Source organism: Mesoplodon bidens (assembly GCF_964165515.1).
Source record: "Mesoplodon bidens genome assembly, chromosome: X".
Classification (NCBI taxonomy): domain Eukaryota; kingdom Metazoa; phylum Chordata; class Mammalia; order Artiodactyla; family Ziphiidae; genus Mesoplodon; species Mesoplodon bidens.
The window spans coordinates 26,643,612-26,659,194 of NC_138163.1; the positions used below are offsets into that span (position 1 = coordinate 26,643,612).

The 15,583-nt window shown below is 37.1% G+C and overlaps 1 protein-coding gene across 6 annotated transcripts in view; it reads left to right on the forward strand.

Annotated features, from left to right (window-relative positions):
- The window catches only part of MBNL3 (muscleblind like splicing regulator 3), a 117,426-nt gene that overhangs the window by 9,694 nt on the left and 92,149 nt on the right, over positions 1-15,583 (forward strand). The gene's annotated exons all lie outside the window — the stretch shown is intronic.

A 15,583-nucleotide genomic window follows, 5' to 3' on the forward strand; every position in this document is an offset into this window, starting at 1 on the left:
ATCATAATAGGCCAGACACCTGGGTTTCTTCATGGGATTGAGAAATCTGTCACAGGCGGCACAAACCAAATATTACGTTTCATTTTTGGGTCTGGAAAATGTCATTACATGCTTTAAAAATATTCAGTAATCCAAAGATTGCTGGTTATAACCAGTTCAAAAAATAAAAGTTTTCCAAAGTTTAAAACACTACAAATGAACTGTATACCAGTTACTGTTGTTATTATTAGATGAGGCCTCGAGCACATTTATAAACAAAGAAATGACTTGGATGAACTAAAAAAAAATTTGAAAACATGATTTTATTATTTTGAGCATTCTTGCATTTGAATGTTAAGATACACTAAAATTCTGCGAGCTCAGATTAAAGACAATATTCTGATTTACAAAATGTTTTGGATTAAGAACAAATAAGGTTCTTCTGAGTAGATGTCCTATTACCTGAATTAACACACATTTGTAATTAGCAACACAGCTGCATTTAAATAATGATCCAGAAACCTTAGAAGTATCTTGTTCTAGGAGTTTAAGTACCCCTTCCATCTTCTTGACATCGTGTTTTGTTTAGCAAACCCTTTCTTTGTAGGTTATCCCAAAATATATTTCAAGCTGGTTCGGATTCAGTTACCACGGTCTGTACTAGTGGCCTCAAAATTAATGAAGATTTACCCTACTATAAGTGAAGCCAATACCATTACCTTGTGGCATGTGAAAAGTCTATTTGTTCTATCAGTGTAGTCTTCAAGTGGTGGGCAATAAGTCATTAGTGCATAATGAAGTCTGTTTAGTAGGTTATGACTAACATTACTTTTAAACAAAATTGAATAAAATATACAGCAAGAAAACATCGGAATATATCGTGTAGTAAGCTTAGATATTTTTGTGAGACTTATTTCAGATCTATGCACATATGTACTTAGTTAGGATGTAAAATGTATTTCTCACTATTTGTTGCTGTTGAAACGGTTTAAAAGTCAGTGTTTTAGTAGATGTTATTTCAAACCAGGTCAGAAATGTTTTTCCTCTTTTTTTGAAGGGAAAGTGGTCAAGGGATACTGGGGTCTTGGGTGCTGACATACTGAATGATGTTGGTTAAGTACCTTCACAGTTGTGTGTCTGTTTTTCAAACTGAGAAGTGAGACATATTGCTGTAGGAATGCTGTAAGATTTAACGTCTATGATATGTTGTAGTCCTGAGGGTATACACTTTATGTAAGTATTATGTATTTACCAAGTGATATTGATAGACCATGAGACAGAAAATAATGCTAGCTAGGAACAGAAGACAAAAAAAGACATCTTAGACAAACAACAACAATAACTAAAAATCTTGGGATGGCTGGATGTGAGGTGCTTGTAGCAGCAAAAGAATGGTTAAAATGTTTAAATGTAGAAAAAAGCCCACATTAATATAAGATGAGTTTGATGAGTTCAAAAATTGGTTTTGGTTTTTACAAATCTAAAATGGTCATATCAAGAGAGAAGAAAGCTGATTTTTAAATAAATATAAATGTACACATTTACCATGTTTGGAAGAAAACCTGTGGGTGGCTATTTTCTTCTTGAATGAACAAAGGCACACATTAAAATGAATTTTAAAACTGTGGATGGGAGGCATAAGCCGAGAGTCTGTTAAATATACCTAGGATATTGATGGGAATGATTACACAAATAAAGACAATGGTAGTCACATAGCGTTTCTAATTACTTTTTTGTACTGATGAGAATTAGGCCCAGCAGTAGGAAAAAAAAGATTTACTCATATGAGGTACTGAGTATAATCCATTAAGAGACTGGAAACCACCTTAGAAATCTGGACAATTTGTGCATATTGCTTTGAATTAGATCATTGTGAGGGGGAGGAAAATTTTGCCTTCTGGGGTACTGTTGCATCTCTCCAGTACATATGATCATATGGATCTTGTCCTTACCCCCCCACTCCCATCCCCAGTTTTCTGCCAGTGCCATGAAATCTCTTTTATGGCTGAACATGCTGACTTCATTCCCAAAGGTCTTTTACTGTGGACATCTTTCAGAGCCTTAATGCACTGCTGCTTTCTCCACATGGAGAATTTGAAATGAAATTAGGCTTTTCATCGCAGACATTTAAATGTTAAACTTAAGTTACTGCTCTGGAAATAAAATACAATCTCAGCTGTAATCAGTTGGTAACTAAATTCTGTCAATTGTAAATGAGTTCTTATCTCCCTCTTCAGATATACCATATTTAAAACTTGTTAAGAATAGAGAAAGGCTTACATATCTAATGGTTGTGTAATTAGCAATCAGTTTATTAAATGGGATGTAAAACAAATTAAACACCATAATAAAGGGTTATACCATCACCGACAAAAACGTTCCATGCATTACTCTATTCATGATGATAAAAACTAAAAAATGATGGATTAATCTGCATACATTTCCCGATCTTTGGAGCGACAGGTTTTAACTATTTATTTTTTTAAAATTTTTTACAACTTTATTGGAGTATAATTGCTTCACAATGGTGTATTAGTTTCTGCTTTATAACAAAGCGAATCAGTTATATATATACATCTGTTTCCATATCCCTTCCCTCTTGTGTCTCCCTCCCTCCCACCCTCCCTATCCCACCCCTCCAGTTGGTCACAAAGCACCGAGCTGATCTCCCTGTGCTATGCGGCTGCTTCCCACTAGCTATCTTATTCTGTTTGTTAAAGCTGTTTAGAGAGCACTAATATGTATGTTTTTAGGCCACAGGATAACTCTGCCTATAGCATCTGTTTCACCATAAACAACATTTTAGTAGCTTAGAGTAGGTAGAATAAGATGTGGGCAGTTTAAGTGTGAGTTATTCAGGATTTTCAGTTGTAACAAGCATGTGGTTGTTTGTATGTTTTGGACAAACAAAATTAGTCATTGGTTTGGGGTGTCAGCTACTTTTTAAAATTTTTAAATTTTTTATACAATTTTAAAGGTTACATTCCATTTACAGTTATTACAAAATATTGGCTATATTCCTTGAGCCTTTCTTATACCCGATACCTCCCACTCCTTCACCCTTATATTGCCCCTCACCTCCCCACTGGTAGCCACTAGTTTGTTCTCTGTATCTGTGAGTCTGCCTCTTTTTTGTTATATTCACTAGTTTGTTGTACTTTTTAGATTCCACACGTAAGTGATATTATACAGTAGTTGTCTTTCTCTGTCTGACTTATTTCACTTAGCATAATGCCCTCCAAGTCCATTCATGTTGTTGCAGATGGCAAAATATCATTCTTTCATATGGCTGAGTTGTATTGCAATATATGTATTTATTTTTATTTCTAAATTTTATCGAAGTATAGTTGATTTACAATGTTGTATTAGTTTCGGGTGTACAGCAAAGTGATATATATATATATATATGTAGGTTATTACAATCTATTGAATACAGTTCCTATGCTATACAGTAGGTCCTTGTTGATTATCTATTTTATATATAGTAGTGTGTTTGTGTTAATCCGAAACTTGTAATTTATCCCTTCCCTGATCTTTCCCCTTTGGTAACCATAAGTTTGTTTTTGAAGTCTGTGAGTCTGTTTCTGTTTTGTAAATAAGTTCATTTGTATCATTTTTATAGATTTCACATTTAATGATATCATATGATATTTGTGTTTATCTGTCTGACTTACCTCAGTATGATAATCTCTAGGTCTGTCCATGTTGCTGCAGATGGCATTGTGTCATTTTTTGTGGCTAAGTAGTATTCCATTTTGTGTGTGTGTATGTGTGTGTGTGTGTGTGTGTGTGTACATACCACATCCTCTTTATCCTTTCATCTGTTGATGAACACTTAACTACTTTTTTCACTTTAGCCCTGTGGGTCTTTTTTGTGAATACTTGGCAAATTAATAGTGATAAGAAAAAGCTATGGAAGAAAGTGTGCTAAATCCAACTAAACCCCAAGCTGTCATTCATTTCACACATCATCCTAGCTTTTCTCAGTCTGTGAAATATTATGATCCCTTGTGTAACACATCTGTCAAATTTCATTTAAAACTTCAAGGTATACATGGAACACAAGACCTTCGGCAGGTGAGTTTATTTTGTTTATCGTGAATGAAAATTTCCCTCCGAAGGCAATGAGACTGTGAGGGCAAACTGTCTTCTAGAATGAAGAAGGAAGATGGAGAGAAAGAAGGAGATGCTAGATTTGTTAGTCTTTTGCTTGGATAATTCCTTTTATCATATTCCTCATTTTCTTGGGACCCTATTGGCCAAAAGAAAATTAAGGTGTTGGTATTGCTGTTGGCAGAGGTTTTCCTAACTGATAAGTGAGGGAAACCTCTTGCTTCCAAGAATCACCACCATTCATGCTTTCAGGAAGCCTGCAATGATTGCACATAAGAAAAACAAAAGCCTGGTCATCTCAGCTCCAGGACAGGAGCTCTGGTTCCTGTTGTTCCTCATGTTGGGTAATAATTCAAACAAGACAAAACAAACCCCTCTTGAAATGAGAGGTTGGTTGGTTGGTTGGTTCTTAAGTGAAAATAAGCTGGGTTTCCTTGAATCCCTGTAGAGGGAGTGTTGTGAAGCACACATGCAGACTTCGGAGTCTTCAAATTTTTAGCTTCCTAGAGCAGGACAGAACTTAGGTAATAAGAAGTCAGAAAGTAGAATCAACAACCATTGCTTTTGTGTCGTTAAGGGTCTGTTTCTGATTTGCTGGGTGTGAATAGTGGTATAGAACTTAACCACGTGAGATGTCAGAGGCCTGCGACTTCCCTTGACACCACCTTATGCTGGGCAGGCCCAGAAAGGGTGACATTGGCTCTTGGAGTTCTTGGATGGCAGTGCTTACTACCACCTTCGCCTCCAATCTTAATATCTGTAGGCAGGAGTTTATATATAGGAATAAAATTTGAACGCCCAATAAAAATGTCCTATAATAGACGTTTAGAGTCAACTGACATTTATCGAATAGTTACTGTAGCCAGATGCTCTGCTGGGTGCTTTCATTATTGTTAGGACAACATTTTCTCTAGCTATGAAGTGCAATTGGTTCTAGCCAGGCAAATACTCTCTTTGGCATCAGTAGATATCAGGCTAAAAATTACACCTTCAGCCCTTTGCTCACTTTTTAATATAACCCCACAAACACAAAATCATTTCTTCTTTGTCTAGTCATATTCTCTTCATTATTTGGGGACCATGTCATGACCCATGGCCTGCCTCTTCTATCAGTGAAGACGTTTATTTCCTTTTCAGTCAAACCAACATTAATCTCTTAATCATCTTGATAGAACAAATGACTGGTTTAGCTGTCTGGTGGATGGTGCTGCAGTCAGGTGGGAAATAACAGGATGAAGAGTAAGGCGTCAGGAGTGTGAAATGATGTTGAGTGGAAGTGCTGCTGAAACAGCTATGTAGCAAAACCTAGAACAAAGTTGGATTAAACTTGTCTAAAATGCAGAGAAAATAACAGAGCAAAACCTTGCGAGTCAGTCTCTTACCCCTAGGAGTGGTCAGGGCACCCCAAGGAGAGCATCAGGGGAGGAATCTCTCTGTGCCACAGAAGCAAAGGAGAAAGAAAGTTTCTAGGGGTGGGTGGGGGGGGGCGGGAAATCAACAAATATCAAAGGAATTATGTAAGTTGAGGCCACTAGTTTTGGTATTTAAAAGGTTGTTGGTGACATTTTAGAGACCAGAAACCAGTTTACGGAGGGCTGAGGAGTAAATGAAAAGTTGGGAAATGAAAGTCGTGGTGATTGCTTTTTTGAGATAGTTGATGATTAAGGATGAGAAATGTTGGAACTTAACAAGGAAGTAGGATCAAGGGAAGGAAGAGTTTTGTTGCTGTTTTTAGGGTAGGAGTGACTTAGATGTGGTGATAGGGACGCAGAGGTGAAGCAGAGCTTTCATCCTATCTTTACTCATCAAGTGTAGAAATGTCTGTAAATCACCAAATATGCATCGAGTGCCTATATTACTTGCCCAGCGTCTCGGTTAATATGCACAGTATTATTTATGCAGTCTGATTAAGTAATCTGTGAAGAGCTCTGGTGTTTATTCATTTTGCCCTTAAGGTAAAGGATTAAGCTTGTCATTAAAGAACTGGGATAGGTTTGGACAAAAAAAAAAAAAGACAGTGGAATTCACCCAAAATAATAGATAGGATTGTTTTTTTTTTTTTTTGGGCGGTACGCGGGCCTCTCACCGCTGCGGCCTCTCCCGTTGCGGAGCACAGGCTCCGGACGCGCAGGCTCAGCGGCCACGGCTCCCGGGCCCAGCTGCTCCGCGGCACGTGGGATCCTCCCGGACCGGGGCACGAACCCGTGTCCCCTGCATCGGCAGGCGGACCCTCAACCACTGCGCCACCAGGGAAGCCCGATAGGATTGTTTTTAAATGGCTTTAGAGACAAGTCAGTGCTACTGAATTAGTGAAAATGTGACTGGCATCTTTCTATAGGTCAGGCTCAATGAAAAAAAAAAGAGAAGGTGGGAAAAGCTATAAAAAATAATAAGGATTCCAATATAACTGCCAAGGATGGACTTTTACTCTACGATTTCCCTTTAGACTAAGATTCAGTGTCAGTCCTTCATCAAGTTAGAAATTTTAACATGTGCAGCAGCTTCCCTGGGTCACATCTGGCAACTTCAGTTTTTTGTGGATTTTATATTTTAACATGTAATTTAAAAAGTAAACCTTGGGTCCAGATTCAATTCCCCTCATTTTAATCACTATCCCAGTTCTTTCTTCTTGAACATACTTTGTTCTTCCTTTATTAGAAGCTGATGATTATTGGTACAAATATTTCTAATGTAAGCCTTGTATATAATGTCTAGGGTGATGTTTGATTCTAGTCAAAAAGAAATGGTTGCTGCTTTGAGGTTCTGAAAATGCTTTTTACTCTATAGAGAAGATGATGCAAATTTTGTGACATGTTGAAAAACTTAAATCTTTGAAGTTATTGTAAAGGTACTCATTATCTAAATCAGGATTTCCTAAACTGTGTTTATTTTGCCATATATTCCAGGAAGAAAAAAAGGGCTTCTTAGGTGGAATGCCTGGGAATTGATGGTTAAAATGAATACCATATTCTGAGGATTAAATTGTACTAAAGCTACGTTCCCTCTTCCCCCCCCAAACTATATATATATACACATACACACACACATACATATATACACACACATATATGTATACATATAAACGTACATATATGAGTGGGTGTGTATATGTATATAATTTTTTCAGCTTTTGTTTTTTTGTGCTGCATTTCAAATTACTGTGCAAACATGACTTGTTGATAAGAATTTAAGACTACTCCATCAACAGGAATCAAAATGGTTTAATAACATTTTCCTGCCAAGAGAACACACTGCACAAAGTCAGCAGTAACTTAGATTAAAAGATTCCCCTTACTGCAGGGAAAATGGTAAGTGTAATTCTAAAATGACTATGAAGAATTTGCCTTTAATTTCTTGTTTATGATTTGTAGTTTCAACTTCTTCCTTACCATTTTGTACTGGAGAAAATAGATTTCTGTACTATCCTAAACAGAGAAGCACACCAAATGGTTTCACATTTAAGTTACTGAGAGTATATTTTACTTTGTTCAGGTAAAAATAGGCAGCAGATCCAAACTTGAAATAATAGCCTGAATGGGCTGATTAAATCTGTGATCAACAATTTTCAGCGCTTTGCTTGATAATTGGAAGAATTGCAAACGAAGGCAAGTTTATATGGTTGGTTTCAATTAAGGCTATTGTTTTGAGAGAATCAGACAGCTTGGTAATCAAGTTGTGAACTCTATGCATCTCTTAACGAGCTAATTTAATCTGATATCTCTTCAAAGGCTGTGTTCCGAGTTACCAATTAACTATACCTCTCAGGCATCTCAGCTCCTCTGCCGGGGTCTGCTCTCTGGTTGATAATTATTACAATTATTTATTGGATTCAGTAAAGCCATTGAATTTGCAAATGGATTCTTTTGGGATTTGTATAGTATCAATAATAACAACCCCAGAGTCCTTTTGCTCAGTGAAATTATGTTTTTTAACAACAAACTTTACACATTGAAATTAACTAATTAAAATTATTAACACTCATTTGAATGTTTAATAATTAATGATTTAAATAATTAAAATTAAAATACATATAGAGAATGTATTTTTTCCCAAAGTCTTTACTGCATTATCTTTGTGCGTGTCTGTGTGTTTGCATGTATGATTAACGACTTGTTTGTCGAGCTTCAAGTGGAAAAATTCCAGCAACGAAGACAAAAGTGAGTGAGTGATCAGAGGTATTTCCAAACAGACCTCTCTTAAAATGGCTTTTCAGTAAAAGCCTTTGCCTCCACTTCTGCCCAGCTGCATTAAGTTGCGAGAAACATTTAATTTACTTTAGGATGCAAAGTACGTTGTCTTTTTCAAAGCTAAGGAAGTCTGGTTTTGCCGGACTTGCTGTCTTTTTTTTTTTTAATAGAAAGGACTTGCCGACCTTGAGAGGTAGTTACTCATTTCTTCAGATTCCAGTTCTATTCGATTTCTCTTGTGTCTGTTCATCATCTGAGCTCCCTCTTATGTCAAAAGGTTAGCTTAAGTTTGGCCCTTTAGCCTCAGTTCCTGGAACAACATTAATGTTCCTAAATATCCGTGTTGACATCCAAAGGTCTGTAGCCTCTTTTCTTGGAAGGAATTTGATTCTTCCAATATTCAAATTGAAAACTGTAGTCTTATATGTGCAGAGCAGTAGATAGAAAAAGGGGAAAGGGGGCAATTTATCTTGACTCCAGTCAAGAAGCTACACAAATTCATATGAAAAAAGCAAATCTGCAAAAAATGCATGGAGAAAAATTAGGTACACCGGCTATGTGTGATTTTTGCAGTTGATTTTCTACAGCATATCAACCCTGGCACCCCTCCAAAGCAGCCTTTGACCAGGAAATCACTATATGTACAACCTTGGAAAATTGCCTCAACAATAAAATATCTTAGTGTATCTTCTTTTTGTTTGAAAAGCATATTTACGATTACGTGTTTATTAGGAGTTTATAATAGGGTATCCTACGTACTAAATGCCTCCCCCCCAACACATATTCACACAAACACACACAGGAACAGTTTTAACTTCTATTTAAACCTGAGTTATGTAGTAGATTGCGGTTGTATTATAGATATGTAGTATCTTTGGATCTTTTTCAAGTATATCTTCCCATGTAATATCTGACCTAAAATAAAGCAATCATACCTTTTTCTTTAAATATAACATTAATTGATAACCAGTTTTTAGTTGCAGAGAAGGCCTAACGCTAGAACAATTTACTAGGGAGAAAAAAAAAACAAATATTAAGACCATATTAAGAAGTGATAGGAAGAGGGGATGTAATTTTGTACTCTTTTCTAATGGAAACAGCTACTGACTTTGTGCCAGGCACTGTGATAAGCACTTTACACATATTATCTCATCTCATCCTCATTGCAACCCCGTGAGGTTGGTGTTGTTATTTATCTCCTTTTACAGATGGGGTACCTCAGGCTCAGAGAGATTAGGTAGCGTGCCCAAAGACATTCTTCTAGTAAACAGCAGCGTCCAAACTTGAACTTAACTTTCTAACTCCATAGTCTATGTTTATAACCCCTGTGGCTATATTATGGAAACATAAAAAGGCTTCATTGGGAACCTGAGTTTGCTGCTTGTCCCTTTCATTATGTATTAGTGATGTAGGACTGAGCACTGGATAAAGACAGTGCTGCTCGAAGGAAGTAAACATCTGGAATGACCAGATGCTGTAGACTTTGCAATATACTTCTAAGTTATAGAACTATGAATTGTTAGAAGTGGAAGGGGGTTGTTGATCTACTTTTAAAGAGAAGCAATGGATTGGGACATGTTGGGATTCCCACTTATTCTGTAACATTTATGGGGAAAGTTGATTTCTTACATAAAGACTCACGCTGACAATTTATGTTCTTTGGGGTGCCTCCTTTATTGGTCCCACAATATACTGGGCACTTTGCCTTGCTACCCTGCATGTGGACCAAATCTTTGTTTTCCCACCAGCACAATGTCTTCCATATAGCAGATGTTCACTACTTACATTGGTTTAGCAAGTACTTGTTAGGAACTTAGTATATATGAGGTATTGAGCAGACACTGAAGCTGAATAACACATGCCCTTGAGGAGCTGACAGTCGAGCAAACAGATAAGCAAGGGTTACACTATAGTGTGACAAGTGTTGAGATGGAGATGGCCAGACGTGTTTGATGGGGATGCTGAAACCCTGAGTATGGTTCTGTGTCTGGATCTCATTCATCCACTCATCTGATTTCCATATCCCATCTGAGGCATTCTCCCCTACATTGGAGCACATCCAATAAGAAGGCACTCACTTTTTACCAAGAAGAAGTTAAACTGCATTTTTCTAATCTACCAAATGCCATGTATTTTGACATTAAATCTATGAATGCAATGCAATTACATATTTCATTTGTAAATAAAACTTAAGCAGAGCTGTTGTTAGTATTGCTTGGCACCTCCAGAAATCATATTATATCTTAATAGAACTTAAAAGTACTGGGATTCATTCTGTGCCAAAATATATACCTAGGAATAATCCTTTAAATTTTAAACATAGGTTATGTTTGTTCACTTCTGTACCCATGGGAGGCAGTACAGAGTAGTGATTGACAGCAAGCATTCTAGAGCATGCCTGAATTTGACCCGGCTCTTCCACTCATCCACTGTATGACCTTGGACCAAATTACTTGTCTTTCAGTATCTCAGTTTCCTCATCTATAAAATGGGGAAAATGCTGGTATCTACTTCATAGGATTGTTATGAGCAGTAAATAAAGTAATGTACATGAAAATGCTAAGGTTAGTGCCAGGCATGTAGTAAACACAGTGTGCATATTTCCTGTTATATTTTCAATTCATCTGAAATTTCATGCTTTATTACTCTGTTTTTCATAAATCATACACACCTTTAAATGAAATTCAGATCATTGGAAATTGATGTGAACTTTTCCCTTACACAGAGTCTATAGTCCTTTGAGTCTTTTCACACCAAAAGCTGAGTAGGTTCTCTATTATCTCTGCTTGGAAATGAGAGGTCAACTTTGACATTCCTTTTTGCTCCTTTTACAAGGCCACAGCGTTTTACAATAAGTTACGTTACTATTTCCTATCAGTTATCTTGATAAAATTTCCATAGCTCACGCACCATCTCGTTGCTAAGGGATCAATGCTGTTAGAATGTTTGATGTGTAGTTTAAAATCCCCAAGAAATAAAGCATACAACAGAGTTGGATTTACATTTCTTGACTGCATTGATGCCATTCTGTTTGCCAGTCTTGTGATTTACGTGGGCATTTTTTTAGTCAGCCACTAGCATCATTAGCCAATATGCTGTCTAGGGGCCAGAATTTAGTGGTGAGTTTCAGTCTCCTACTGCTGATAAAGGTTTTTGGCAGTGTTTTGGAATTCTGCTTGGCCAAAACAGTTGACAAATACAAAGTCATTTAGAATAATAATAAACTAACATTGAGATTACTGTTTTTGCCTTAGTTCACATTACTGTTAGCCTTTCATCTTTCTACATTATGTCACATTTATTATTTCTAGTACAATGATGATATAGTCATTTTCAGAATTAAGCACATGGAAAAATGCCGAAGATGACAGGAAGGAGTGAGGGAGCCAGTTTGGCACAGAAAACAGAAGACTGGTGGGACTAGATGCTATACTAAGTGCAGCTCATCCAGGGTCCAGGGGAAATCCACTTTGTTCTTCCAGCCTTTATGGACCAAGTTGTTGCAATGTCCTCATCATTATACTTAGATTACAATTTTATCTTTGTCATTAAATGGAAACATATTAATATTGTGCCCACCAAGAAAGCTTCCTCAGTAGCAATAAGTAAATGGGTTAATTATAGCTTTCACATGTATGGTCATTATCAATTTTTAATCTGAAGTTCCCTTAAATAAAATATGTAAGCAGTTAAGTTGGGCTTAGAAATTTACCAACAAATAGTCTTTATAACCTGCTGTAATTATCTCTAGAAATCATCATGTGTTCAAGTGACTAACTCTCCAAAGCTTGTACTAAGATAAACAGAAGCAGCAATAACCAGTTCCCTTGTATTTCCTAATCATTGGCATGCCTTTTAGTCATATTTTAGATTTAAGGAGGGCACTGTCTCTCCCTAGGAATCCAAACTATGCTTTTTCTTAGTTGGCTTCCTGGAAAATCTAAGCCTCCCTCTCGCTCAACAACTTAAGTTCAAACAAGCTTTTGTACATCCCTTTACAATGTGCATGTAATGTCAAGGGATCTGAGCATGTGGCATGCGTTAGCAAGCACCTAGCAGAAAGTATCAGTGTGATAGTCCAGCAGTATACATCCGTATGGGCATATCTTACTGAAATATTTATTGGAATAATTCCTTATTAGTTGGTAAATAGGCACTGACCAGAGCACGCTTTCCACTGCTCACTTCCTGGTCACCCCCATGATTCAGGGTGGGGGGAAAAGGCAATTCCTAGCAGAGTAGCATCAGTCCTGCTTGGCTTGTGGCCATGCTAGAAGTGTTGTTTAATATTTTGGATATCATTCCTGGCTCATAGCCAATTGTGAGATCTATCCCTTTCCCACTACCCATGCCATTGGAGCTCTAAGACCTTCACGGTCTTTTCATGGACTGTTTCCTCCTGGTTGCATCTTAAATGCTAACTAGCATTCTGAGAGAAGAGTCATCTCCCATAAAGAGATGGGGCACTACTTCCAGACCTCAGCTTCTAAACAGACACTTGAGATCTCATGAAAGCCAGATCCGAAAGCTTTTGAACTGTCCTCGTAGAGAAGCCCCCAAGCGCTCCCTAAGAGCATTCCAGAGCCCATGTCATTTGTATTTCAAGACACAAATCTAGCATGTTTGAGTTAACACCTTACACAGAGCAGTTGTCTGCTATGTTTTCTTTGATTGAATCTGGTTTTGTAAAACAAAATTTAATCAGTGTTTGTAGGGCAGGTAACAGAGGCAGTTGTACTCTTTTTTTTTATTTTTTGCTTTATAACAAATTTAATCAGTTATACATATACATATGTTCCCATATCCCCTCCCTTTTGCGTCTCCCTCCCACCCTCCCTATCCCACCCCTCCAGGCGGTCACAAAGCACTGAGCTGATCTCCCTGTGCTATGCGGCTCCTTCCCACTAGCTATCTACCTTACGTTTGGTAGTGTATATATGTCCATGCCGCTCTTTCACTTTGTCACAGCTTACCCTTCCCCCTCCCCATATCCTCAAGTCCATTCTCTAGTAGGTCTGTGTCTGTATTCCTGTCTTACCCCTATGTTCTTCATGACATTTTTTTTCTTAAATTCCATATATATGTGTCAGCATAGAGTATTTGTCTTTCTCTTTCTGACTTACTTCACTCTGTATGACAGACTCTAGGTCCATCCACCTCATTACAAATAGCTCAATTTCATTTCTTTTTATGGCTGAGTAATATTCCATTGTATATATGTGCCACATCTTCTTTACCCATTCATCTGATGATGGACACTTAGGTTGTTTCCATCTCCGGGCTATTGTAAATAGGGCTGCTATGAACATTTTGGTACATGTCTCTTTTTGAATTATGGTTTTCTCAGGGTATATGCCCAGTAGTGGGATTGCTGGGTCATATGGTAGTTCTATTTGTAGTTTTTTAAGGAACCTCCATACCGTTCTCCATAGTGGCTGTACCAATTCACATTCCCACCAGCAGTGCAAGAGTGTTCCTTTTTTTCCACACCCTCTCCAGCATTTATTGTTTGTAGATTTTTTTGATGATGGCCATTCTGACTGGTGTGAGATGATATCTCATTGTAGTTTTGATTTGCATTTCTCTAATGAGTAAAGATGTTGAGCATCCTTTCATGTGTTTGTTGGCAGTCTGTATATGTTCTGTGGAGAAATGTCTATTTAGGTCTTCTGCCCATTTTTGGATTGGGTTGTTTGTTTTTTTGTTATTGAGCTGCATGAGCTGCTTATAAATTTTGGAGATTAATCCTTCGTCAGTTGCTTCATTTACAAATATTTTCTCCCATTCTGAGGGTTGTCTTTTGGTCTTGTTTATGGTTTCCTTTGCTGTGCAAAAGCTTTTAAGTTTCATTAGGTCCCATGTGTTTATTTTTGTCTTTATTTCCATTTCTCTAGGAGGTGGGTCAAAAAGGATCTTGCTGTGATTTATGTCATAGAATGTTCTGCCTATGTTTTCCTCTAAGAGCTTGATGGTGTCTGGCCTTACATTTAGGTCTTTAATCCATTTTGAGTTTATTTTTGTGTATGGCGTTAGGGAATGCTCTAATTTCATTCTTTTACATGTAGCTGTCCAGTTTTCCCAGCACCACTTATTGAAGAGGCTGTCTTTTCTCCACGGTATATTTTTGCCTCCTTATCAAAGATAAGGTGACCATATGTGCGTGGGTTTACCTCTGGGCTTTCTATCCTGCTCCACTGATCTATATTTCTGTTTTTGTGCCAGTACCATACTGTCTTGATTACTGAAGCTTTGTAGTATAGTCTGAAGTCAGGGAGCCTGATTCCTCCAGCTCCATTTTTCTTTCTCAAGATTGCTTTGGCTCTTCGGGATCTTTTGTGTTTCCATACAAATTGTGAAATTTTTTGTTCTTGTTCTGTGAAAAATGCCAGTGGTAGTTTGATAAGGATTGCATTGAATCTGTAGATTGCTTTGGGTAGTAGAATCATTTTCACAATTCTTCCAATCCAAGAACATGGTATATCTCTCCATCTATTTGTATCATCTTTAATTTCTTTCATCAGTGTCTTATAATTTTCTGCATACAGGTCTTTTGTCTCCTTAGGTAGGTTTATTCCTAGATATTTTATTATTTTTGTTGCAGTGGTAAATGGGAGTGCTTTCTTAATTTCACTTTCAGATTTTTCATCATTAGTGTATAGGAATGCAAGAGATTTCTCTGCATTAATTTTGTGTCCTCCTACTTTAGGATTGTTTTCTTAATTACTCTTTCTGATACTTCATTATTACTGTATAGAAACACAGCAGACTTTTGTGTATTGATTCTGTATCCTGCAACTTTGCTGAATTCACTTATTTGTTTTAGGAGTTTTCTGATGGAATCTTTAGAGTTTTCTATATGTAATAACATGTCATCTGCAAATAGTGACAGTTTTACTTCTTCCCATCCAATTTGGATTTCTTTTATTTCTTTTTCTTGCATAATTGCTCTGGGTAGGATTCCCAATACTATGTTGAATAAAAGTTTCTGAAAATGGGCATCCTTGTCTGGCTCCTGATACTAGCAGAAAAGCTTTAAGCTTTCAGCCATTGAGTATGATGTTAGCTGTGGGCTTGTTATATATGGCCTTTACTGTGTTCCTCTCTACCCACTTTGTTGAGAGTTTTTATCATAATTGGGTGTTTAATTTTGTCAAATGCTTTTTCTGCATTTGTTAAGATGATCATATGATTTTTATCCTTCATTTTGTTAATGCTGTGTACCACATTGACTGATTTGCAGATGTTGAACCATCTTTTCATCCCTGGAATAAATCCCATTTGATCTTGGAGTATGAACCTTTAAT